This window comes from Pteronotus mesoamericanus, unplaced genomic scaffold (assembly GCF_021234165.1).
Source record: "Pteronotus mesoamericanus isolate MK-2021 breed Mesoamerican mustached bat unplaced genomic scaffold, CSHL_Meso_final scaffold_85, whole genome shotgun sequence".
NCBI classification, from domain to species: Eukaryota; Metazoa; Chordata; class Mammalia; order Chiroptera; family Mormoopidae; genus Pteronotus; species Pteronotus mesoamericanus.
Window position 1 is genome coordinate 4,263,473 of NW_026555329.1, and position 26,915 is coordinate 4,290,387.

General features: G+C 36.2%; 1 protein-coding gene across 1 annotated transcript in view; it reads right to left on the reverse strand.

Moving 5' to 3' along the window:
* Positions 1-26,915, reverse strand: part of PALS2 (protein associated with LIN7 2, MAGUK p55 family member) — a 96,795-nt gene that overhangs the window by 52,714 nt on the left and 17,166 nt on the right. The window lies entirely within an intron of this gene.

Below are 26,915 nucleotides of genomic sequence, written 5' to 3' on the forward strand. Positions count from 1 at the left end.
GCTTGCCAGGCAGCCCCAGGTCATCCAGCTCAGCAGGTCCAGATGGAACCAGCCAAAGCCCCAAGGAGCCCAAAACTCTCAGAGGATCAGTCCCCGCCCCTTTCTTATGGAGAGGTTCAGAACATCTGCTAAATATTTTCCCCTCGTAGCACTTTTTTCTGGAGTTGCAGTCAGATGTTATTCTTAATGTTCTGTCAATGCTTCTTTAAAAATACTCACTTGGCTTTCAACAGAGTTTACCTTCCCTGCTACAAGCTATTTAATCCCAAAGGTGAAAGCTGGGGTGTAGGGATTTGGTATCTTTCCCATCTTCCCTTTGTATATGGTTGAAAGGGAATAATTTGGGACATCTCAGAGTTGATTGGTGGGAAAGACGGACAGGACTCGTTGAAGAGGTTAGGTGAGGTGGTGGGCTCCAGGTAAACCACGATGTCAAAACATGGACGCCACTTCCCTGCTATGCCAAGATCTGCCCTAACACTTTCATTCTATACTCTGCTGTGAATACAATAAACAATGTCCTGACACCTGGTGTAATCCCACCTCTCCTTTTCTACTGGGATGAGATGGAAGAGTATGAAGGAATGGTTTCCCCTAACAAGACAATTCATTGGTCTGACTTTATAAATTAGTTGTCTAATAACTAATTTATATTAGTTATTAGACATGAACTATTTTAAAAAAAATACAATTGTTCTTTTTAACTAAGTTATCCTAAACACATATGAAAAATAACTGAGAAAATATATAAGAAATGAGAGGCTCAACCTTATAAAATATTAAAACATGAACTAAATCTATAATAATTATTCAGACACGAATAACCACAAGGCAACTCTAGAGTACGTAAAAGCTTAATATATGAAATAGGAAGTTTTCTGTAGTAGGCAACTTGCAAGTTGGGTAGGAGCCAGAGAAACAGGGAAGTGTCCCAATTTACTCAGAGATTCCAGGAAAAAAGGAAAGTCCCAAAACTCAGACGGTAAGGGGTTTTTTTTTTTTCATTTTTTGCAAATTCCACTTCTCCGTAATCACTAGAGGACAGACCCTTTAATCAGAAGCTACATTCAATGACTTATAAATGGGATTCTTATTTGAGATAGAGAAAATTTAATATATTTAATCTAGACCCTTCAATTACAAATATGAACAAATCAAGAATCACAAAACACTTATGAAAGCTAACAGCATGAATGCAACTCATCAAATTCAACAAACTGAAGCATTAACCACCAAAAAAACCCCACAATTACTTCAGGGTCAGTAGAGGGGAGAAAAGGAAGAGTAAAAGAGGTACAGAAAAAAGATTAAATTATAACATGTAGGAATATCAAACTGAAGAATTCTCCCACAGGAAAAAGACTATAAGAAAAAAGTATGAGAAAAATACTATGGATCATGAAAGACCAAAATTTATAAGGTAATGGGAAATTCAGAAATAGAAAAAATTAATAAAAGGAAAAGCAGGAATCAACTAAAAAAAATAAAGAACCATAGATTTGATCAATAAATTGGCTTATTCCAAAAAACCAATAAAAACAGACAAGTACTTGGCTAGTCCGATTCAGAAAAGAAGACACAAATAACATTAGGAATGCTATGAGAAAATAACTGCAGGCATAAAGATTAAAAAGAGAACACAATGAACAACTTTATTTTAAAACCTAGTGAAGTAGAGATTTTTGCAGAAAATGTAAATTATTGTAGTAGATAAAAATGGACACAGTTCCTAATAGAAGAATTTGCAAAGGTTTTCAAAGTTATCTTTTTATAAAGATGTTAGCCATGCAGATTTAAGAATATATTTTTATCAAACCTTCAAGAAAGAGATAATTCATGTTTTTAAAATAAAAAGTTAGAACTTTCCAACTTCTATGTGGATTTCAAAGCTCAAAGGGAATTAGCCCTAGCCAGGTGGCTCAGTTGGTTGGAACACAGTCTCATACATCAAAAGGCTGTAGCTTCAATTCCTGGTTAGGGTATACACCTAGGTTTCGGATTCCATCTCTGGTTGGGGTGCGTCAACCAACTGATATTTCTTGCATTGATCTCTCTCTCTCTCTCTCCCCCCACTTCTCTTAAATTAATAAATATACCCTCAACTGAGGATTTTAAAAAAATCTCAAAGAAATTATAAACTAAACACACTGATGAGCATATATGCAAATATCTTAAACATAATGGCAAATTGAATCTAACAATGTCTTTAAAATTAGTAATTAGGAGCAACTACAGTTTATCCTAGTAATGTAAAGATGGTTCAACATTAAAAAATAAATATTGGGTTGGTCAAAAAGTTCATTCGGATTTTTCTGTAAGATGGCTCTAGTAGCACTTAGCTGTCTTTAACTTCATTCAAAACAGTTTTGTTAGACTGTAATGTTACAGCTGTCATATCAGTGTGCATTTAAAAAAAAATCAAAATTGGTGAATTTTTGTGTGGCCATTTTAATATTGACGATGGACGAAAATAAGCAACATTTTCAGCATACTATGCTTTATTATTTGAAGAAAGGTAAAAATGCAACTGAAATGAAAAAAAAAAAAGATTTGTGGAGTGTATGGAGAAGGTGCTGTGACTAATCAAACGTGTCAAAAGTGGTTTGTAACATTTTGTGCTGGAGATTTCCCACTGGACAATGTTCCATGGTCGGTAGACCAGCTGAAATTGATAGGGATCAAATTGAGAAATTTGACATCAACGATATATCACACAGGAGATAGCCAACGTATTCAAAATGTCCGAATCAAGCATTAAAATTATTTGCATCAGCTTGGTTATGTTAATCACTTTGATGTTTGGGTTCCACATAAATTAAGAGAAAAAATTTTGACTGTATTTCTACATGTGATTCTCTACTTAAACATAATGAAAACATTGTTTTTAAAACAAATTGTAATGGGTGATGAAAAGTGGATACTTCACAATAATGTGGACTGGAAGAAAGAGATTATGGGGCAAGTGAAATAAACCACCACCAACCACACTGAAGGCTGGTCTTCATCTAAAGAAGGCGATGTGTACATGGTGGGGCTGGAAGGGAGTCTTCTATTATGAGCTCTTTCCAAAAAACCAACTGATTAATTCCAACAATTATAGCTCCCAATTAGACCAACTGAAAGCAGCGCTTGAAGAAAAGCATCTGGAATTAGTCAACAGAAAATGTATCATCTTCCATCAGGATAATGTGAGACCGTATGTTTCTTTGATGACCAGGCAAAAACTGTTACAGCTTGGCTAGGAAGTTCTGACTCATCCACTGTATTCACCAGACACTGCACCTTTGGATTTCCATTTCTCTTGGTCTCTACGAAATTCTCTAAATGGAAACAATTTTAATTCCTTGGAAGACTGCAAAAGGCACCTGGAACAGTTCTTTGCTCAAAAAGATAAAAAGTTTGGGGAAGACTGAATTACAAAGTTGCCTAAAGGATGGCAGAAGACAGTGGAACAGAACATTGAATATGTTGTTCAATAAAGTTATTGGTGAAAATGAATGCATCTTATTTTTACTTAAAAACTGAATGAACTTTTTGGCAGTATTAAAAAAAACCCACAATCATCTCAATACTTCTAATACATCAAATAAAATTTAAACTCAGTCTTAATGGAAAATCTTACATTAGTAAGAATAGAAGAGAACCAATTATTTCATACCAGCATACACACATAATGGAGAAATGTCAGAAGCTTTACCATAAAGCCAGGGACGAGAAAAATGCCCGCAAAGACCATTACTTTCCATACCTATATTGAATTTTAAGCAACAGAGTAAGATGTGACATGTTTTAAAAATACAGATGAAAATAATCTAATTAGAAAAGTTTCAAGGAATCAGTTGAGAAATTATTAAAGTCAGTTATAAGAGTTTGGCTAAGTGACTAGACATAAGAGCAATATAGAAAAATCAAAAGTTTTCCTAAATAACAGTAATAATTCAAAAACCACTGGGGGTAAAAAAAAAAAAGAGAGAGAGAGAGAGAGAGAGAGAGAGATCCTATTCAAAACAGCAACAAAATCTACAAATAAAGAATAAGACTTAAAAATGTTCAGAAAGATAGGAGGAAAATTATAAAATATACTAAAGAACATTTAAAATAAATGAAGAGGCCATGTGGTGGGGTAAGAAGATTCAATACTATAAAAATGTCAACTTTCTCCAAGTCATCCTTTTAAAAAAAATGTGAATAAATCCTAATAGAAATCCCAACAGGATTTTTGGATAAAGTTATTCTAAAATTTACTTGGAAAAGAAAATAAGTAAAACTAGACAATACTTAGAAAAGAACATAAATATAAAGGAGGAAGGTACTTATACTATCAAGTATAAAAACACTATAAATTAAAGTGATGCAATTCTGGCATAGCAACTGACAAGTCTTGAACAGTAGCTTAATATAATTTAATATATGCTAAACATGACATTTCAAATCAGTAAAGTACGGCTCAACTAAGTATGGTAGACGATTTGAGATTATGTTCTTCCCCTTAAGAATCTCTATTAAAACAGCAGCTGAGCATTAATAAAGGTTTGGTTTTTTTTTTTTTTTTTTTTTTTTTATTGAAGAATGGCTAAAGAGAAAAAATGCACCAAAAAAAACAGCATAAATATTTGAAAGTCTGAAAGTGGTAAGAACAGAAACTAACTTAGAACAAAGGAAGCAGCATTCTACCTTCTAAAATATTTGTAGAATCCAACAATTTCCATCACTCCTCACAAGTTCTAGCCCAAATCATTTTCTTAGCCATACTAGCACAAAAGCCTTCTAATGAAGGGGGGAACCCCCCCAAAAGAAAACAAAATTTTCTTCTGGAGGGCGGGCCCCTTGCAGTACAGGCTTCCCCCACTAGGTGAGTGTTCTAGGAACCATCTCTATCTGTACCAGCTGGCATTGTTGTGAGAGGCTGTGTTCAGCTTCAGTGAATTTTTTTAAGACTCTTTCAACACATTTGCCCATTTCATGATGGGTGACTTATAAGCATACCTGCCTGCACCATGCTGAGTGTTCAGTAGTTTTTGACCAAAAATGGCAGGACCCCTGTGCCCCACCTCCCTACTCACTGGATCTCACTCCAAGCAACTTTTTTTTTGTTGCCATGGATGAAAAAAGTCCCCAAAGGGAAACATTTTGCAGATGTGGAAGAGGTGAAACAACAGCAGAAGCACTAAAAGGCACCAAAATCGATGAGTTCAAAAAGTTTGTTGAGCAGAGGAAAAAAAAAAAATCAAATGGAGAGAGTACTTTGAAGGTAACTGAAGTTTAAACATGTGAGAATAAATACACATTTTTAAATAAATAAATTCTGGGTTTTTGAGGTCCCCCTCATAACTTTTTAATATATATAGAAATAACAAAAAGTAAATTTACGGCCTATAAGCCTTTTACTACATTGCTGGATCCAATCCCTACCGCCCTTCTGTGGCTTTACCCATCCTCATCTTTCCCCTGTCCGGACATAACGGCCTCGCCCGCTCACCGCCACAGACGCTCAGCCACTCTGCGCACCTAATGCTCAGGCGTCCCTGAGGAGCAGAAGAGCTCTGTTTCTGGCTGTCCCAATTAGGAAAAAAAATCTCCTAATATATATATTTTCATAGCATTCTCCGCTTTGAAATCTGACAAACCTGTAATTAAATATTTTGGTATTTGTTTAATGTATCATTCCCTTTCTAAAATAACTCTCATGAGCACAGAAATCACGCTTGTCTTGTTCAAACCCACATTCCCATCAAATAGTCCACTGGCTGGCACATCATAAGTTCTCAACAACATAGTTTCAGTCACAAAAATGCAACATTGTTCTGTTACCAAAATTAAAAATGGTTTTTTAAAATGAAATATTATTTATAAACACATCTTTATAATATTGGAATCAGCAATTCCCACAAATTGTACAGTAAGCCATAAAAAAAGGAAGTGGTATCTCTTTCAATGGTTAGTCAACTAAAGTGACAAAATTTTACAGTAACACTTCTTAAATATAAATATATTTCTAACTTTCTACATGAGTATATGAAGCAAACAATAAAATGAATGGTGTTTACCCACCTACATTCTGCTCTAAAATCTTTCTAGAATTGTTTTACAAAAGCATTTCTATCCAATTTTAGAACTCTTAGTAAATAAGGAAACTAGTCTTATTAAATTAGGACTAGAATCTACTTTAATATTAAAAATCCTTTTATAACCACTTTTGGTGGTATATTCACTCCTAATCAGTTCAACAGAATGAATTCCTCATGGCAAATATGACAGGTAACTTAAGTTTTCATGAGATGTTAAAATTATTTCTGCTTTTTATTTTATAGATAAAAGAACAATTATTTCACTAGAACCATGCTGCATAATTCACAGAATCCAGAAAATATCTATATGCATTTGGAAATATTTAAGCATGATTTCAAAGGAGGTACCTAAGTCAGTCAGAATACTTCTAATGTATTTGCAATTGAGCACCTAAATTCTTTTTAAAAATACATTTCCAAGAAATGATATAGAAAAAAAAAAAAAGAACCTATGGAAATGTGGATCAAGTCAAGTTTCTTTAAGGTTAAATTTGGACACACTATTTCTACACTTGACAGCCAAATTCTTGCAACTCATTAGTTATGTCAATAAAACAATTGTTTCTAGAATATGACAATATGCTGTCAATACCTTAGCTCCAACTAATATCTTAAAATTCTAATTTGGTTATGTTGAATCAAAGAAGTAAAATTTTCATTGTGATCAGTAATTTAATCAACATTGACTGATTATGGGCCAGGCATGATGTGAAATACTAAAGAGAATAGAGATACTCTCTTTCCTCCGAAAATTAAATCTAATAGAGTAGAACAAAATGTGTAGACATGTGTATAAAGCACAAGGATAAGAATACTATGAACTTAATCATATATTCTTAGACAGATATATACGTTTGTCTCTAGAATGTTCATTATATTTCATTGATCTACTTGATTGTTTCTGTGCTGGTGTCATGTTGGTTTAAGTGCTCACACTTTATGATGGTTTTAAATTTTTTAAATATTTTATAATTAACTTTGACATTTAAAAAAATAAATAAAATCAATGTGCATTTAAGAAAGAGAGAGAGAGAGATGGAACTCCTACCTTTTGCAGCAAGATGGATGGAAGTGGAGAATATTAAGCTAAGTGAAATAAGCCAGTTGATGAAAGACAAATATCATATGATCTCACCTATTAGTGGACTCTATTCAACAAAATAAACTAATGAAGAAAATAAACCACAGGCATGGAAACATAGAGCAGACTGAAAGTGACCAGAGGGGAGGGGGAAAGAGGACAATGGTGGAAAGAAGGGGAAGGGACTAAACAAAGAACATGCACGAATGACCCATGGACATGGACAACAGAGTGGGAACTGACTGTGGGAGCGGGGGGTTGGGGGGGATGGGTTGAGGGGGGTAAAGGGGGAAAAATTGAGACAACTGTAATAGAATAAACATGATTTATAAATTTTAAAAAAACCTCAAATAAAAAAATACATAAACATTAAAGTTAAAAAAAAATACTATGAAGATGTCACAAAGTTAGGTGATATAGTATAGTGGTTAAAAGCCTGGACTCTGCCACTTTACTAGTCCTGAAAACCTAAGTAAATAACGTAACCTCCCCAAGTCAGTTTCTTCCATCTGTTAAGCAGGAATGACAATGGTATCTATCTCACAGCGTTGTTGCTGCTAAATAATTCATGGAAAACTCCTAGAACAGTACTTCCTAGTACATTATTAACATTGGGGGAGTAAAGGGAAAGGAGTACAATGTTAACTCTTTCTTTGATGGAGATGGTGGGAAGACAAGAAGATGTAAAGTAGGTAGATGCGAGTGGAAGGCATCCTAGTGGAAATAGTCAAAATCAGTTCATCGTACTGAGATCTTGAATGCATGATCAACATTTAAAGTCTTAGAACAAAATGCAGAGCTGTATTTTCCAAAGCATTCCTAGAGAAACTCTAAGCTTGGAGTCAACAAAAGAAAAGAGCAGGTGCAGCAAAGGATAGCATCCAGGGCAACTGAGGAGCCCCAGTCACAAGTTCTCACTTTTTGGTGGAAACACCACAAACTTCCTCCCAGAGACAGTGGGTGTTTATTCTGTGTGAGAAGGGTTCCTACCGGGAATATTGAGTGCAGAGGCCAAGGTAAACCTGATTCTTCATAACAGACACTACCAGAGGCGGGAGTGGAGGAAAGGACACTATACGGGACTTGCTACACTAAAGCCGTGTTTCTCAAACAGAAAACTCTTGGCATTTGGGGAGCAAAAATTGTTTTTGCACAGGACTATTCTCCACCAAATGCCTGCTCTGATCCACAATTATGACAACCAAAACTTCCCCTTACTACACTTCCTAACACTAGGTGGCACTTCTAGTACCACCTTCTCCCCTTCTGTTCTTCCGGCTTAAAGTAATTACTATGTTCTATCCCCAGGGTAAGTTCTTCTATTTAGTTAGTGTAAGGGCTCCCAGCTCTCTCACCTGCTCCTGCCTACAGATCTGAAGGGGAAGTCTGCCTGCGGACAGGCTCACCACTTTCTTAGTCCTACTCACACCCTCCCATCCCAGAGAGAGGGTTGTGGGTGCAGGGGACAGCCTACACAACTTCAGAGGGAATCCTCATCAGATATACAAAAATACATTCTGGATCAATCAACCTAGTCCCTCATTTATAAATATAAACCAAACAGTCTAGTTCACCAGGCATTTGAAGAAAATGTCAGTGACAGTGGACAGAGGTGAACAAACTAGGCAGGAAACAGAAGATGCTGAGAATAGAACTTTAAAATTTATTTTCATTAGTCCTGAGGGGTGTGGCTCAGTTGGTTGGGCGTTGTCCCGCAAACCAAAAAGTTGTCAGTCCGACCCCTGGCTGGGCTGTGTTTACAAGCAACTGATTGATTAATGTTCTAGCCCTCCCTTTCTTCCTCCCTTCCCCTCTCTATAAAAATAGGTAAATAAAATCTTTTAAAAATTTATTTTCACTTGCATTCTCAGAGATATGTGAGACTATTGTACTCATGAAGGAATGGGCCCCTAAGAAAGAGAAAATGGCGCAAACTGAGAATAAGAAAAAGTTCTTGACAATTAAAAATATTGTCATGTTTGTTTAAAATTAAACAGCACATTAACCGACAGAATAAAGTTGAAACTGCTAATCAGAAAAATCAAGTCAAAGTAAACTTCCAAATGCAAAACAAAGAAGAAAAGATGGAAGATAGGAGAAAACTGAAAACACATATGCCAAGTCGAATAGTGCGTATCAGGAGTTTCATAAGACAAGATAAGAGAAAAAGCTGGGGAAGTAGCTGAAGAAATAATAGGAAAAAATGTCCCTGAGTTTTAAATGACAAACAAAATTTCAGAATGATGGGCTTGCCAAATACAGAGCAGATCAAATGAAAAAGACCCAGATATGGACACATTTAAGTGAAACTTCAGAATGCTGAGGATTAAAAGAGGAGAAAATGGAGATCATCAGATTTGCATGACTTTTATTACTGGTAACACTGAATACCAGAAGATAATGGAGTAAAAATGTCAAAATTTTTGAAGAAAAATAAGTTTAAAAATGTTTACATATACATTATTTCTAAAAGCCATTATATAACCACTCACCTATATGCATACAAATACATACACACACACACACAAGGGACAGAGGCAGGGGATTAGTGTCACTAATGAACAACCTCTTCAGCACCACTTGGGTGAAGGTGGAGTCGGTTCATTTGGCCAGAAACCTGTACAGTCTGACCTACAGCCTTCGGTATATGTCCTGGCTTTTGGGTTCCTTGTACTGAACTTTTTGTCTTTGTTGTGGCAGATGTCGACTTCCATGATGGAGCCTCCTGCTCCACCAGGTCTGGAAAGTGAAGCTCATTCTTTTCAATATATCTAATACTTCACTATATGGATGTATCAAATTTATTTAATCTTCACCTATTGATAAAAATATACAGGTTGCTTCTGTTTTTTTTGCAGTTATCAGGGTTATTATTGGATTCTCAGTAACCAACTTAATTACAATTCTCTTATCTTAAAAACAGTATGTTTAAAAAAGTTAAAATAGTTGTTTTCCTAATTTCATCATCTTAACCTACCACTTTGCACCTTGTCATCTTCTGATGACAAGTTTAAATCAGAAAATGAACTACTGCTTTTAATTAATTTATCAATGTTCCTATTATAAACCACATGCCTTGCGAAAGTAGCTAGTTTAACTTTCTGGCAATCTTACTTCTTTGAAACAATTTTCTATTACATGCAATGCTTTCAAAAAAGTCCTCCCCCCCAAAAAAAAGGAAGGTTCTGGAGAATATTTTCAATATTGGACTGAATCCCCCCACCCCCAAGAAACTTCCTGCATATTTAAAACATTGTTTTACTCCCTTCTGGACTCCATGGTCTCTGATGAAAAACCCACATCATTCAAATAGGTATTAATAGCTTTTGTTTTTCTGTTTTTAGTATTTTTTATTCTTTGTCTTGTTACCTGCGGTGTGATTATAATGTATCTGAGCATAAATTTCATTGGGCTTATCCTGTTTGAGGTTCGCTGAACCTCTTGCATCTACAGGTTTGTCTTTCATTAAATTTGGGAAGTTTTCAGCCACTAGTTCTTCAAATATATTTTTCTGCACAATATTCTTTCTTGTTTACTTCTCAGTACCTGATGATAAAGCAAAATATTATACCTTCTGGTAATGTCCCATAGGTCCCTGAAGTTCTGCTTAATATTTTTCAACCTTTTTTGCTCTGTTGTTTATTTTGAATGAATTTCATCTATCTTCAGGTTCATAGAGTCTTTGTCATCTCCATTCTGCTGCTGTGCTTGTCCATGAAAAAAATTTCATCTAAACTTTTTAAATTTTCATTTAAAAAATTTTTTAAATTTGTACTTGTATTTTTCAATTCCAAATTACCCAATTGGCTTTTATTTTACTGGGACATTCTGTACATCCATCTTTCTCACCTATACTTTAAGTATTTCTCAGATGATTCCCACATTCGTGTCCCACATCTCGGTGTTGTTGTCTGTTGATTACCTTTGCCTATGTGAGTTGCAATTTTCCTGGTTCTTCATGTGCCAAGTAATTTTGGATTGTATGCTTTACATTTTTAATATCACATTATAAAACTGCCTTATTGATATCTTATGGAAAGTGCTGGCATTATGTTTTAGCACACAAATGACTCAGTTGAACTCAGGCCCAAATTCTCACCTTCTGAGGTACCACGCCATTTTAGTTTAGTCTTCCATGCTTATCAGCTCCCTTGTTTGTGAACTTCAATTTTCATTTCTCTTGGGTAAATGTCTAGCAGTGGGATTGCTGGGTGGCATGATGAGTATAGTTTATATGAAACTAGTAAACTGTTCAAAACTTTCACAGTGCTATTTGGATCCGTCCCACATGAACCACACACCAGCCAGTCTGGGATTTAGGAGGTGTTCTCTCAATATTTCAGTACTCAACATCTATGTACGCTCTTCGGGGTCAGATCCACACATGCACATCTCACAGGTGAGCGCAGGAGTGCATGAACAACTTATTGCATCTCTTTCCAGAACCCCTCCCTCTCCATAATCTAAGTGCTTCTGGTTCTCTGGGATTTACCAATCTTCCAGCTCGAAATCTCAGGTGCTTTTTTTTTTTTTTTCTAACCTAGTCTGCCAAGTACTTCCTACAGCCGTGCTCTTGTAGGAAGCCAGAGAATACAGAAGGGAAAAAACAACAGGAACCACAACTCCCTCAACTGAAGAGGAAGTCTTCCTCCCTTGGAATTTTAATTAGGCTCCTCTTGGCTGCTGTAGCTGCTTCAACACTACTGCCCAAGGATTTACTGGGGGCTGGAGGGCAAGAGAACTCAGAAAATAATAGAGGGATTTCTGCACTCTTGCTAGGCATCTTGCTCTTTAAGCTGGACTAGAGGTTTTCTGGAGTTTTCTCTGTTCATTCTGATGCCTGATTTTGGGCTGGGTCAAGGAATTAAAAAAAGAAAAGGTAATCTCACCATTGATTCAATGGTACTTAAATTTCTGGTTTTCTTCAACCAGCTTGCTTTTCAGAGTCTGCAAATAGCTACTCCTGTATTCTGTCCAGTTTTTAGATGCATTCAGTGGAGAGACAGTGTACTGTGCTTCATCCATCTTATGGGACCCTTTGTAAGTTATATTTCCCATTGAATTTAGGGTAACTTGGTGCCATTATGTCTTCAAATATTTTTTGTCTCTTTCCTTTAAAAAAAAAAAGATTTTATTTATTTATTTTTAGACAGAGGGGAAAGGAATGAGAAAAAGAGTGAGAGAAACATTAGTGTGGTTGCCTCTTGAGCATGTCCTACTGGGGACCTGGCCCACATCCCAGACTTGGGAATCAAACCAGCAACCCTTTGGTTAGCAGGCTGGCATGTAATCTACTGAGACACACCAGCCAGGGCCTTTCCTTTCTATTTGGAACTCTCATTATACATATGTTGAAATGCTTAATATTGTCCAACAGGTCTCTGACGCTCTGTTTACTTTTAACTTTCTTCTCTCTCTTACTTGAAGTAGATACTTTTTATTGGTCTTCACATTTTCACTGCTACCTTAAATCTGCTGTTCAGATCATTCAATTAATTTTTCATTTCAATTATTATTCTTTTCAAATCTAAAATTTCTATTTAGTTTTCCTTTTCTAATTTCCCTGCTGGGATTCTCTATCTGTTGACTGTTGTGAACTTAGTTTCCTTTAATCCTTTGAACAAATTTAAATCCAACACCAAGCCCAGTAAGAGTCAGCTTCCACTGACTATTTTTCCTGATTATGGGGTCACACTTTCCTAATTTTTCTTTTTTCTTTTCCTTTCTTTCCCTCCCTCCATTCCTTCCTATGTCCGGCCATTTGGAATTGAAAACTGAACCTTGAATATATTATAGTAACTCTAGATTCATTTTATTTTTCAGAGCTGTTGAGTATTTTTAGTAATTTATCTGAATTCAAACTGCAGAACATATTTCCCTCCATGGTAAGTGGATGTAACATCTCTGTGCAGTTTTTTTTAATTCTTAGTTTTATATTTTAGCCTGGTTTCCTAGGGGTTGTGCCTGTGGCTGTACAGCTTAATCCTCAGTCAATGAGTAGGGCAAAGGTTATGTTGAAACATCTCAAATCTGTAAGACTTTCACCTTCTGCCAGCTGATTTGTGTATAGACTGCGGGATGCATTCAAAGTTGCACCCAGATGTCCAGTCTCCCTCGGGACCCCCCTCCACACACGCAGTTTCCCAGTGCACTGGAGCTGTGTGGAGAGCTTATCACAGCCCTTCTGTGGCTCTCATTTCTAGGAGTTCCCTATTAAATTTCCATTGGTCCACTGCTCACCCCAAACTAGGCCCACAACCTTGAGCTACCAAGGCAGCAGGTTTTTTCCACCTGTTTCCAACCAAATCCACCACTTTTCACCAGCAAAGCCACAGGTTTCTGTGTCCCCTTCTTTCTCCCCTTCTTGAACCAAGTCACACCCCCCAACCCCCTACTTTGGCAGCAAAGCTGTTGGTTTTCTCAGTCAGTCTCAAACTAGGAGAGCTTCAGCTCCCACCACCTGAACAAGGCGGACGGGGAGCGGCACAGCTGGGGAGGAATCTGGGCCGGCCTCCGGCAGGGAGGCCACAGGCTCACACTGCTCCCACCCCAAGCCCTTGACAGTTCAGCAAGGCCAATTTCTTTAACTGCCTTTGGTCAATTTCCAATACCCCTAAATGGCTGTTTTCAATATTTATCCAGTTTTATATTTGCTTTTTGCGGAGAGGAAATGTCAGCTTTTTTCATGCCACCATTACCAGAATTCAAGTAACCTTTTTTAATAAAAGATTTTCAAAGTTTTAACTATACTAAACCTTTGCTGTCACAACATTATCAAGTGAAAGAGAGCATCATGATAATTGGTAATACTGCTTCTAATGAGACAATATTTTGGATGCTTGTTGTGACATTATTGGAAAACATGTGAAAAACAGAAATAAGCTCAATGTTCCTCAGCAGGGGAATGGCTAAATACCCATCCTATGAATAATCTATAGCAGCTAAAAGATCAACATGGTTTCCATATGCTCTCACATGGAAAAGCTCTTCAAAACACACTTTTCTGTGGGGGGAAAAAGCAAGTGTCATAAAGAGAGAATTGTGTGATGTTTATAGAAGTGAAGCACACTAAACAGTACTTTATATTTTCCACAGGTATGAATATATAAATATACAGAGTAAGTTTGGAAGGATACAAAACAAGGTGTAATAGGTATTACCCTTGAGGAAAGAGCAGAGATTGAAAGAAGGGTTAGTTAAAAAGCCTCCTGGAAATTGTTACAAAATTAATGTTTATTTACATCTATGTAACAAAACAGTAATAAATGGGTTGCTCAAGCTAGTAACTGTATATCTGGAGAGTCAGTATCACGAGGATTCCTAAGGGTTTCTATATAGACTCATAAGAATTAAGAATAACCACTTTACCTCATAAAATTAAATACCCGTATATACAAGATTTTATTAGGTAAAAATGATGAGCCTCATTTCTTAAGTCATGAATTTGTCTCCCAAAGATAATCTCCTTATATACTTATTTGTAATTTTAATATCATGGATTTCTTTCCTAGTAAGCCATTTCAGTCTGTCACATCAAATAATATCTTTTAATAACTCTAACAGGTGCACTTGAGTTATAAGACTTCTGTAATGCCTATAGTTAAGAATGGTAATGAATGAAACTCATGAACAATTACTCTTAATTCTTTAAATTTCATCCTACAAATCAGATACTCTTTTCCATTCTTACACTAATCATAATCTTTACAGATTTCAAAAAACTAAACACAGAGCCTTCAAGATGCTGTAGGAATAAGTGAAAACAACTTATCTTCCACTTTTAGCCACACATACACAAAATGAAATCTGTAGTTGCTACATGTAGCTCCAGGGTATCTGGTTGGAGATTACTAAGAATCAAGTTCTACATAGATTCTTGGCAAATATTTACTAGGCTAGGGGAATTTGCTTACTCTCCTAATATTATATTACTCTCACAATTGTAAAAATGATAAAACAGACTTTTTTCTATTTATACTAAATGACAGAGGAAGAATTTCCTACTGTTGTTTTAAGGAGTCCCTTCTATAAGAGTTCTTTCAGATTTTTTTTTCCAACACAAACACACCTATACACGCTAATATAACCAAAAGCCAACAAGTGGTGTCAGCAATAGAAATCTTAACACTCTCTTTCTCTTTATAACTCCATCGTCACTGAATTACACCTGCAACCACTGCAGATATACAGGCTATCTTATTTTAATTTCACTTTTAGGTCCGTTGTCCATTGTCTCCTACCTAGATTAGTCACTTCAATGTCCATTTTTGCAATTTCCCTAACTTAGTGAATCCCAACTGTTGCTCCAAGTCACTACTTGAGTTCAAATAACCACCACCTTTTGTGTAGATTATTATTTTTTCCTACATTTTCTCTCATTTTAGCTTCAAAAAATTGCCATATTCTGGGTGGGATAGGATTATCTCCATTTTATAGATGAGAAAAACGAGAACCCAAATGTTTAAGAGACATGTCAGAGGTGGGCCAATAGGAGAGAAAAAAGAAAATCAAGAATTCAGCTCAACTGATCCCAAACTATGCTCATGTTTTTCAGGTGTAATCATAGATTATAAACTGCATTCCCCATAGATGGTCCCTCTACAAAACCACCTCAGTATTTTCCCTAAATAGAAGGGAGAATAATGTCTAAGAGACAGGATGGATAACAAATCAGGGCAATTTGCAAGAGACTGGTCAAGACCATAGGGATCTGATGAGCTCCTTCCTGTCACTGAGGGCCTGCATTTCAACAAGTGCCACAGGTGAAGAAAACTCATGAAATAATTTGGGTTGGTCAGGGAGAGAACACTGGGCATGAGGAAATGCAGTTTCTAGTCCCGCTCTTGCCACTACAACAGCATGACTTTATTGATTGTTAGCCCTGAAGGAGTAAACACAAATATCTACCCATCAACATCAGCCACCTCTCCTCACTTCTACTGCCATGCCACGTATTTGGACACAATAATGGAATCAGAAATATCTTTGAGGAACTTGGAAGCAGTTGCAAAATTCAGTAAGATGAAAGAAAACAAGTAGTGGTAATAACATGCACAGGAGCAGCAGATGACTGAGATAATTCCTCCAAAAACAATCGATGACTGAAAATAAAAGCGAGGTTACTGGTCAGAAATGGCCATTAGAAACTATATGCAGTGGGAAGTGTCCAGCGATGCTGGATGACACAGATGAACAGTGGGGTAACATGCTCTCACCACTATTTCATGGTCTGTCTCCCTGAGCTGTAAAAGGTAAACAGCCATTTAATCAAATGTGTTTACTGAAATCTGAAGGGAAAGAAAAGGAAGTATTAAATATAAAACATCCTTTTTTTCCTAATTACTGATCTTTTTTCTTTCTCATTCTTTGCTTAAAGTAATCTTTTAGGGTTAAAAGCAATTTATCAAGAAAGAGAAATGCTGAAGGAAGAGTAAAAACATACAGATTTTAATTATTCACTATACATGATAAAATTTTTAAAAAACCCTAGTATAATGGTTAATCAGAGAAGCCAAGATCTAAAGAAAACACAGATATTCATAATATCTTTTCCCATTTCCTTAATTGTTTTTAGACAAAAATACTTAGTAAAACAAGGGGGAAGAATGGTTTATCAGCATTCACTAGGTGTTTCATATGTGCTCCCGGGTTCTCTTGATTAAATTATAAGGTCTAAAAATACAAAAGCTTTCTCTTCCATTATAGTTGCCAGTATAGTGCCTTATATACAACAGGTACTCAACAAATGCTTCATAAAAGCTCAACTAATGCTCTGAATTACTTTTACTTTTTATTATGTGGCTTTCAGCTCAAATTGAAGGGCAAAGTTTTGTATAATCAACAACTGATACATATCAAAGTAAAATACATGGTCACTTTGGGATTAGCTTGAGTTTGTAATAGCACCAGTATGCCAAAGGAGCCAAATCATTTCTTATGTTAACATTCCAGAGGCCTAAGGAAACACTCAAATTGAAGCAAGGTATGGAAGGCTCTAGTGGTTCTTAGAGCAAATCATCTTATTTTGGAAGGGAAAGCTGAAGGATGCTCTTCATCACAGATCCTTTTTACCCAAGGCATAATTAAAAATTAAAATTAAGCATAGTTTTCTAGTAAAACTCTTCCTTCTGACAAACTCCAAAATATAGGAGTACTTGGATTTGACAAAATCAAGATTCAAGCTTGAAAAAAAAAACAAACACAAAAGTAAAATGAATACTTTTATATAAAAGGATAAATGTCAATTTTTTCTAGGTAAAGATAAATTATACCCATCTTATTTTGCTCTCACCTAACACCCTTCCTAAATGTAATAAAGACATGTGCCTGTAATTTTATTTTGAAAGGGGTACATTTACAATGATGGAAAGAATGAAGGAAAAGCTGGCTTTGAAGCTATAAAATAAACAGACAAAAGAGTAACTGATTTAATAGCAGACCCAAAGTGGGGCCAAACTCTAAAGCAGCTGGTAGAAAAGCCGAAAATTTAATTTATACAGAAAAACCTTCCAAAAGCTCAGGAATTAGCAGCACAAGTTACTTGAGGGTGAGGCAACAGCAGTAAGGAGATCCAGATAATATTAGGTCAGTATTTATTAGCTGATCCATTTGTAAACTGCAGTCACCTTTCTCTAGTCCTATATTTTTACTTTCTTAGAATTTGTACATATTTGCTTAGGCTTTCATTATACTACTTAACAGTAATTCAACCCATCATACTTGCAGGGTATAATTGCTGCCCCTTCACCCTCCAACCACATAGGACAAAAAATTAAGAGGTTTACTTTATGGAGAGACTAAGATAAAAAGTATATCTGGACACAGGACAATGAAGTCATATGGAAAATGGGATTGTTGGATACTGAGACAACCCCTTCTCCCTCTTGAGTATCAGAAGTGTTTAGCCTGGTCTCTACCTTCCAGGCAGATGTGAAGGGAATTCTTTCGAGAATATGACCGGCTTAAGAGGGAAGACATGGTCATCAAGATCAGGTATTAATCCCAAATGATCCAGTCACAGAATGGCTACAGAGAAGCTCAACATGCAAATGGAGCTTCTCCACTCTTAAATACGAGCTCATAATCCTAGGATATTATATGCTGACAAAAGCCTGTAACATGAAAGACAGAGACCAAAATAAACAGGTTGAATCTACTTGAAATAATGAAACTATTCAGGGTGAATAAAACAGTCAGTAAACTTCTCAGAGGAAAAAAAAAATATTGTATTCATGAAGCAAGAATAAGATTGCTATAGAAGAGGACTATCCAGGGAAAACAAAAGAACTGTTAGAAAATAAAAAAAAGCAAAAGCAGAAATAGAAAACCTAATAGATATCATGGAAGATAAATTTGGAGAAATACCCCAAAATATAAAAGTGCAGAGGAAGAAAAATAAAAAAGAAGAAAATTAGAGGACCTGATAGAGGATATGTAACTAAGAAGAGTTATACAGAGAAGAACAGACAAAATGGAGAAAAGGGAAACATTAATGAAATACTATTTCCCAGAACTGAAAGCTGCAAGTTCCTAAACTAAATGGAGCATGGAGTACCTAGTGCAATAGATGAAAACGGACTCATATACATATCATTGTGAAATTTCAGAACACTAATAGGCAAGACAAAGAGAAACATGCATGTCAAGAATCAGGAATCAAAGTGCTTTTGAACTTTTCAGAGATCACATCCAAAGGTAGAAAACAATGAAATGATGCTTTTAAAAACATTTCCACACTAAAATTCTTTACCCTGCCAAATTATCAATCAAGTGTGAGGATAGTTAAAAATAATTTTCTGGCTTGCTTATGACATTTCAAAAAATGAATGTACAACGAACATTTTTTTCTCAGAAAGACTGAAAAAAAGACATGCTGCCCTCTAAGAGTAAAACAAAGGGAAACAAGTTGAAAAGGGAAGATATGAGACACAAGAACTAGAAGACCCAATTCAAGAGAAAAGCAAGGGTGATTCTCGGGAAGAGGACTGCAAGTGTGCACCAGCTGCGGAGAGTAATGGGTCCACAATGGACAGGTCAGAAAGCTCCAGGAGTGACATCTTCCGGAAAATGAGGTTGACAGGTTTCACTAAACATATTGAAAGTAGATTTTAAAAAACCTAGCAGAGATTTGGGGTTTGGATTATTGATAAGCAGTATATACGGAAAACAAAGCAAATAAACATTATCTTTAAGAAAATAAAAATGCAGGGATGGAGAAAGGTAACTACAGTTTACAAATTGACCAATTAACAAATACTAATCTAATCAAAACTGCTAATGTAATTTATGTTGGGGAATTGAGGGATCCAAAGTGTATATAGGGTGCGTGCATGTGAGTGCATGTGTTGGGGGGGGTGTGGAGGGGAGGGCAGGCGCAGAGCAAGCCAGGGGAGGAAGGGTGGCATGTAAAAAGCTAAAGTCTCATCTCCCATAACGGTTAAAACTGTAAAATCAAGAATCAGCAACATAAGCATGCCATTTTTTGATATGGAGCAAAATGCAAGAGAATCAGCCCAAAAGGTCAAAGTAACAGCCTCTAGGAAACAAGAAAGAGAGATAAAGAGAATTGGGGAGCACTGTTGGTCTTTCATCTATACATGCATTAACAATAGAAAATTAAAACCTACAAAAATACATTTCTCATGTGTAAAGAGTAACCAGTTTCCAGATAAATCAGGGAATTGTAACCATTCTTCTAAAGTTAAAAACAAACAGGATCTTTTTCTTTTTTTTAAAGGCAAAGGCCTGGGGAAGACCAAGTTGTCCTCAGATGATATGCTTCATTACACTCTTTGTACATATTATGGCATAAAATATATTTTCAGAAAACATTCTACTAAAATATTGGGTTGGCCAAAAAGTCTGTTTAGTTTTTTCTGTAAAATAAAAGACACACTTTTCATCTTCACTAATAACTTTATTGATTTGGACATTTTGAGTATGTTGCCTGTCTCTTGTGTGATAGAACATTGATTGTTCTCAGTTCATGTCTCCATTTGATCACTATCCACTTTAACTGGTCCACCCGGCTGGGGAGCATCGCCCAGTGAGAATCTCCAGCACTCAACTTCGCAAGCCATTTGTGACATGTTTTATTAGTCACAGCACCTTCTCCATAAACTGCACAAATCGTTTTTTGCATTTCAGTTGTGCTTTTACCTTTCTTGAAATAATAAAGCATAATATGATGAAAATGTTGCATATTTTCTTCTATCCTCAATATTAAAATGACTGCACATAAATTCACTGATTTTAATAATTTTTTTAAATGCAAACTGATATGACAGTTGTCACAATACAATCTAACAAAATTGTTTCAAATGAGGTTAAAGACAACTCAATGCTTCTAGAGCCATCTTACAGAAAAAAATCAAACGAATTTTTTGGCCAACCCAATATAATGTGTAAAATCAATATTTAGAAGTCTATTTTGAATATTCCCAATTTTTAAAACATATGTATATTCTCTATATTCATAGGTATAAAGATTTAACTTAAAAAGAAACTTTTCAGTTGATTTTACTTAATTCATCATAAAACTGCTTCTACTTATTGCCACGTTTATCTAGTGTCAACCCAAACCATCTTTCTTAACTCACACACTACCAGTTCCGCTCTCACAGGGAACTGTGGTTTGAAAATCATCGGTCTGTAATCAGATTATTGCACTATGTTATGCTAACATGAGGCAGATCTATCTAAAAAATATTTTATAAACTACTAAAATTAGCTGTCAATCTATAATACTTTACTCTTATCTCAACACTCAGGATGCTTTTCAGTTCTACTTTCACCAGCCTTTGAAACTCTGGGCAAAAACGTCACGTACAAGTAAATACAAGGCATTGCATTAAAAATAAGCACACAAAAAATGGGTTTTTTTGTTTTTTTTTTTAATGAGGGGATTCTCAAAGGTATAATGCCACTCAATTATGAACTCTGGCCAGGAATGTTCCAGTAAGATAGGGAACACAGGCTCACCATATAAGGACTCCTTGCCTGAAATGTCAAAGCATAGGCCAAATATTTAAAAACTTTGATTCCATGCATCCAATAGACTTACTAATTATTTAACAAAGTTTTAGAAATTTACAAAGTCCAAAGAAGTACTAAATATCATATATATGTATATATATATGTATGTATGTATGTATATCCTCTATATCCTATCCAAAATGAGAGATTTTAGGCTTTAATCTCACATTTCTTATCTGGAAGACTTTCTGGCTATAGGGAACTTAAGGAATATACAATATGTTCTATGTAGTGAAAAAGCACTCTAAATAGATGAAATGACAATTGAACATTGGTACTATTTTTATCTTTTCCCCTATGGCAAGCAAAAACACTAGACCAACTGGATAACCATGCCACCAGACTTTCATTTCCAGCAATTAAACATTGAGCTGGATACTGTGATTTGAGAACGTCGGTAACAAAGTGAACTAACAATACAGTAAATAAGTAAAGTTATCTTTAAATTCATTTGAAACAATTTTGTTAGATTGTATTGTCTAGTAATTTGTATAGCCTTTCAACATTTTTAAAAGATTACATAGATATTATTTTAAATATTGCAAAATACTGTGTAAATCATTATATAATTAATAATAGTTTCCTGCTTTTAACAAAACTTCCTTTATATGCTTTGGAGGTTTGATAAAATGGCATTAACGGTGTAGTTTACATCTAGACTTAGTGACAAGATTCACCCCGCAGCCTGGCTATCGCTCGCCTGTACTCATTTCAACATAGGTCGCCCTACCAAATGGCCAGGGCACCAGGTCTGCCTTCACCTCCCCTCGCCGCTGACTGCCACAGCTCTTTCCTCCATTCAGTGCTCTCCTCTCCTGTTCTTATCCCTGGGTTTTTCAATATGCTCAAACTTCCCTGGTTCTTCAAAAGTCAAGGCCCCAAATATTGCTGCACAATTCTACAACTTGCCAATTCTTTTGGGTTTTCCTCATATTCCCTATTTAAAACATTTACCACATTAAATTGTTAGCAAATAATTTTATCAGAAGGGAAAGGAAAAAAGAGGCTATCACTTATTACTTAAGAGATTCCCACCCACCTGCAGAATCAAACAGATCAGTACTTCCTTACCTCTTCTTTTTAAATCTCAGAAGAAAATTATGTCCCTCCTCCTCCACAGAGCTGCTGCCTGTGCAATGAGTCAAGTCCCACCCCATCCCCATCCACTGTGGGACCATGACCCATGGATTACCCATCTACTGTAACTTCAGTATATTTATTTAATACTCCCACATTTATAAATGTGCTAGCATCTTCCCTATCCTTCAGTAACGGTGTTTTTAAAGCCCTATTTTGAACCCCACTTCCCTCTTAAGTCACAGCCTTATTTCCCTCCCTTTCTCCCCCACACCAAGCTTCTCTAAAGAGCAGCTCACTTTGGGTGTCGTCTTTTCCAGTTCTCCACTCTCCCCGTCTCACCGCTGCTGTCTTCCTGCCACTGCAACCCTCAAACTCCCTGAGTAAGTTTAGGAACAGCTTGAGCACACATCCCGCTTAAGGACAGACCATTTCTGCTGATGGTGTCCTTCAGGTTTTCATTCTTTTGAGTGATTCCATTCACTTCTAGTGCTTCAACTAGTTTCCATATGAATATGATTTCCATGTCTTAAGTTAGAGATCTCACCTTTCTCAGACTTCCTTCTCAATGTACTTCCCCTGGGAGTCCCAAAGATGTTCCTCTACCACTCTCAGAACTACTCACCCTCACCAGCCTACTCCTCCTACTACAGATTCTAGCTCTCATTATGACATCACCGCCCACCCATTCTCCAAAGCTTTTACCTCTGAATCACCTGATTTTTCTCTTCTCCCTAACCTCCAGACATCTAATTCTTCTCCAAATCTTTTCATTCTTTTTTCATGCTTCATAAAAATCTCAAATTCATCCTCAACACAATTTCCACTCCCCAACCTTTAGAGTTTTTATCTTCTTTTGCCTAAACTATGTTAAAAACCTCTGAATTGGTCTACTAATTTCCAATCTCTTTCCACCCTAGTCCTTGCTCCATACTACACCCATAAGTATTCAGGGTAAAGTGCAGAACTCAGCTAGAGAAAAGTTAGATATAAAGAAATTCTTTTTTAAACAGCTCAAGTAAGTAGTGCTGTTCCTAATTTGCTCTCACAATGTAGTTGCCCTGCTTTGAATAAATTTTTATTGACCTAACCACTAATTAACAAAACAGGTCAAAGCCTCATTACTTAATTACAAGAAAATATGCAGTAGTGTAACTGAACCTGCAGAACTATCTGAAAGTATTTTTACACAACAAAGAAGCACTAATAAACACAAAATATGACTATGGGATTATGGTCCAGATTTTATTAAATATGTAAATTTGAATCTTTTTTAGTATCTCAAAACTAGATTTTAGAATAAATTTCAATGGCAGTTAATTTTTGTCAAGATAATACCTTATAGATGCACTTACCAAAAAAACCTAGAATTCAAAACACAGCCATCCAGTGATACACTGGTTCTTGATTCAGCCATAATGGAGGTGACTGAAGAGAAGTAATCCTAAGTAACTGACTCAAAATCTCATTCTCTCACCCCTCCACTGCTATCATCCCTTACCCATTTGCTGTACTAGTCACGCAACTGGCTCCCCAACAAAAATCTCCAGAGTGGCTAGAGCTGTTGCTTTAAAACATAAAACAAATTCTGTTACTCTTCTCTTAAAAGTGTCCAAAGGCATCACATCACATTTAGAAAAATATCCAAACTCTCAGCCATGGCCTACAAGAGCCTTCACGATCTGGCTCCCTGAGCCCCCCTCTGAGTTCACCTTCTACAACTCTCTGCCCCTTGTCTGCCTGTCTCCAATCATATTGGCCTTCCCTCTGTTCTTCAAACATGCCCTGTTTCTTTCCCACCCACACCATTTTCTGTTCTCTCTGCTTGCAATATCGTCCCAGATATCCACACGCGTATCTCTGTTCTCTTCATTTGTGTCTCAGTATAAAGGGTCCCTCCCCAGAAAGTGGACCTAAACACCCCACCTAATCTAGACACCCCTGTGACATCCCTTCAGACACTCTCCCCATTAGTTTCATTTTCATCAGAGTACATATATGAAACTGCCTTTGCTTGTTATCTGTCTCTCCTCCCTAGAAATTCATTGTCTCCTCTAACACCAACAGGGCCTTGACACACAGGAGGCATTCAGATATTTGTCAATCAATTAATAAATACACGTAGTGTCTCTCAAAGCTCTGTCTCTTGAGCTTCAGGTTCATATTTTCTTGCCTAATCTCTGTAAAGATGTCCCATGGGCACCATAAACTCAACAACGCCCACAACTTATTACACTACTTCCTAAGTCTGGTCTGCCTCCAGTATCCCCTATCTCAATCAACGGCACCCAGGGATACTGCTCAATCTCCTTTCTTCCTTCTATCTAATCTGCCACACCAAGACCTTTCAATTGGATACCTTGTATATCTTTCAAATATACTTCTTTTTTTCTATCTGTAGCCACTACTTTAGTTCAGACTCTTATGTCTCACCTTAACTTCTACAACCTTCTATTTATTTTCCTTATAACATCTATCTTCAATATTGGACTGAGATTTCCAAGACAAATAGTGACCATGTATCTCCCCTGGTTGAAATCATTCACTAATTCGCCATCACTTATAAAATCCAAATTCCTTAATATGTCACAGGGGTCTCACAACTCCCCCACTTAACTGTCAAACATCTTTTCTTTCCAGACACGATGGGCCAATTTTGCTGTTCCCTAAATCCATTGCTTCCTACTGCTGTAACTCCATCTTAATAGTCTCAAATGACGCTCTCCCTGGGCCACACTAGACGGCTGAGAGCACAGGGCACCACCACAGAGTGCAGTCGCTACCTATTATTCATGGAGTGTGTATCTGTGAATTGGCCTACTTGCCAAAATTTATACTTTTAAACTCAATATCAACACTCTCAGTGCTTTTTTGGTCAATTGTGGACAAGTAGAGACCAGCTTTAAAAAGGTGCCCTAAGCATGCATCCCCAGTTTAGGTGCACTGTTCATTCTGCCTTGTTTCAGCTCTCAAACTAAAAACAAGGACCCTTTGTATGGTCTGGTGTCACATTTTTCACATTTTTCACATTTATGCTGGTGATTTTGTTGTCTAAAATGTCCTCCAAGAAAAAAGCATTTGCAATCTTGCTCCCCAGCATATGATATTAGTTTGGCTCAAATAAACATAAAAATTCAAATATATATATAGGGTGTATGTATGTCCCCCAAGCACAATGTGTAAAGTGCTCTCTAGTGTTCCTGAGCACAAGAATGCTGGCCGTGTGCCTTACAGAGAAAATACATGTGTTTGATGAGCCTCCTTCAGGCATGAGTTATACAGTGGTGTTGGCCACTTAATATTAATGAAATAACAACATATATAAGATGTCATTAAACAAAAACTCACATAAAACAAGGTTATGTATTAACCAATTAATGAAAATGTGATCAGAGGCTCATAGAAGTCTAACCCTTCCTATTAGAAAAAAATGGCTTAGTATTCACTAATTCAGTGTTCAGAGAACTTACAGAATGTAACTACCATGAATCACAAATAGTGAGAACTCTTATTTTTATTTACATGTCTGTTTCCATTATGAAATTAGTGCGCTCTGAAGGCAAAAATAGCATCTTATTTATCTTTGAACTCCAATTCTTATTGTTATGCCAGAAATACTGCCAGTGATATTTACTGCATGTCATTTTTAAAAATTGTGATTTGTCATTGTTGTAATGTGATCTGCCCTATATATTTACACTTACAGTAAGATCCCCACACTGATCCACCCCAGAGGGACTATGCTCAACTGCATAGTTAATGGTCTGAACTTCCTCCTTCAATCCTGCTCTTTAACCTCCTCATAGCTACAGAACAGGGGCACTAAATTTTAAGTAGTGTTCAGGACAATTCCAAATACCAAAGTATAGTACTGCCAAAAATGCCAATTATGAATTGTTGAGAAACACTTTACTTAAATCTGAAACTGTTATCAATGATTAACTCTATAAAGACTGGGAACAGAAATTTTAAGTTTTCATTGTACATTCATTTTCTGTACTATTTTAACTGTTTACCATGTAACATTAATGTTTTTTAAAATGTAATTAAAAATTTACATATTGGGTTGGCCAAAAAGTTCATTTAATTTTTTTCCCTATACAATGGCTCTAGTTGTGCTTTGTTGTCTTTAACTGCATTCAAAACAATTTTGTTAGATTGTATTGTGACAGTTGTCATATCAGCGTGAATTTAGAAAAAAACTTACCAGAATCAGGGAATTTTTGTGCAGCCAATATAATACTGAAAATGGAAGAAGACACGCAACATTTCGGCATACTATGTTTTATAATTTCAAGAAAGATAAAAATGCAACTGAAATGCAAAAAAAAATGATTTGTGCAGTGTATGGAGAATGTTCTGTGACTAATCAAATGTGTCAAAAGTGCTTGGCAAAGTTTCTTGGTACTACTGACATTTTGACCAAATAATTCTTTGCCGTGGGATTGTCTTATGTACTGAAGTTGTTTAGCAGCGCCCCTGGTCTCTGCCCACTAGAGGCCAATAGCGGGAGAGAGCCGACATACTCAAAATATCCATATCAATAAAGTTACTCAAGAAAATGGAAAATGTGTCCTTTATTTTATGGAAAAAACTAAATGGACTTTTTGGCCAACCCAATAAGTAAGTAAGGGGAGAGAGCTGTCCTGCTCATT